The sequence below is a fragment of the Lynx rufus genome, unplaced genomic scaffold (assembly GCF_022079265.1).
Source record: "Lynx rufus isolate CCGP_SWC_20201006 ecotype Redwood Valley unplaced genomic scaffold, mLynRuf1.p SCAF_6, whole genome shotgun sequence".
NCBI classification, from domain to species: Eukaryota; Metazoa; Chordata; class Mammalia; order Carnivora; family Felidae; genus Lynx; species Lynx rufus.
This window is the reverse complement of record NW_025814878.1, coordinates 81384823-81386174: the sequence shown is the minus strand read 5'-3', so window position 1 is coordinate 81386174 and position 1352 is coordinate 81384823.

Here is a 1352-nt window from a genome sequence, read left to right as displayed (position 1 = left end):
TGAACCAGAATTTAGAATCACGATAATAAGAATACTAGCTGGAGTCGAAAATAGATTAGAATCCCTTTCTGTGGAGATAAAAGAAGTAAAAACTAGTCAGAATGAAATTTAAAGAATGCTATAACTGAGCTGCAATCACGAATGGATGCAACAGCGGCAAGGATGGATGAGGCAGAACAGAGAATCAGCAATATAGAGGGCAAACTTATGGAGAATAATGAAGCAGAATAAAAGATGAAGATTAAGGCAAAAGAGCATGATTTAAGAATTAGAGAAATCAGTGACTCATTAAAAAGGAACAAGATCAGAATCCTAGGGGTCCCAGAAGAGGAAGAGAAGAAAAGGGGTAGAAGGGTTATGTGAGCAAATCATACTGGAAAACTTGCTTAACCTGGGGAAAGACAGAGACATCAAAATCCAGGAGGTACAGAGGACTCCCATTAGATGCAACAAAAACTGACCATCGACAAGGCATATCATAGTCAATTCCACAAAATACTCAGGCAAGGAGAGAAAAGGGAAAGGAAGTCCTTAAGGGACTTAAGGGAAAAAAAAGTCCTTAACCTACAAGGGAAGACAGATCAGGTTTGCAGCAGACCCATCCACAGAAACCTGGCAGACCAGAAAGGAGAGGCAGGATATATTCAATGTGCTGAATCAGAAAAATGTGCAGCCAAGAATTCTTTATCCATCAAAGCTGTCATTCAAAATGGAAGGAAAGATAAAAGGTCTCCCAGGAAACAAAAATTAAAGGAGTTTGTGACCACTAAACCAGCCCTGCAAGAAATGTTAAGGGGGACTCTGAGAGGAGAAAAGATGAAAATATAAATACATACATACATACATACCAAAAGCAACAAAGATTAGAAAGGACCAGAGAACACCACCAGAAACTCCAACTCTACAAGCAACATAATGGCAATAAATTCATATCTTTCCATACTCACTCTAAACGTCAATGGACTCAATGCTCCAATCAAAAGATATAAGGTAACAGAATGGATAAGAAAACAAGATCCATATATATGCTGTTTACAAGACACCCACTTTAGACCTAAAGACACCTTCAGATTGAAAGTAAGGGGATGAAGAACCATCATGCTAATGGTGAATAAAAGAAAGCCGGAGTATCCATACTTATATCAGGCAATCTAGACTTTAAAATAAAGACTGTATCAAGAGATGAAGAAGGGCATTATATCATAATCAAGGGGTCTATCCACCAAGAAGACCTAACAATTGTAAACACTTGTGTGTCAAATGTGGAAGCACCCAAATATATAAATCAATTAATCACAAACATAAAGAAACTCATTGATAGTAATACCATAATAGTAGGAGACTTCGACACC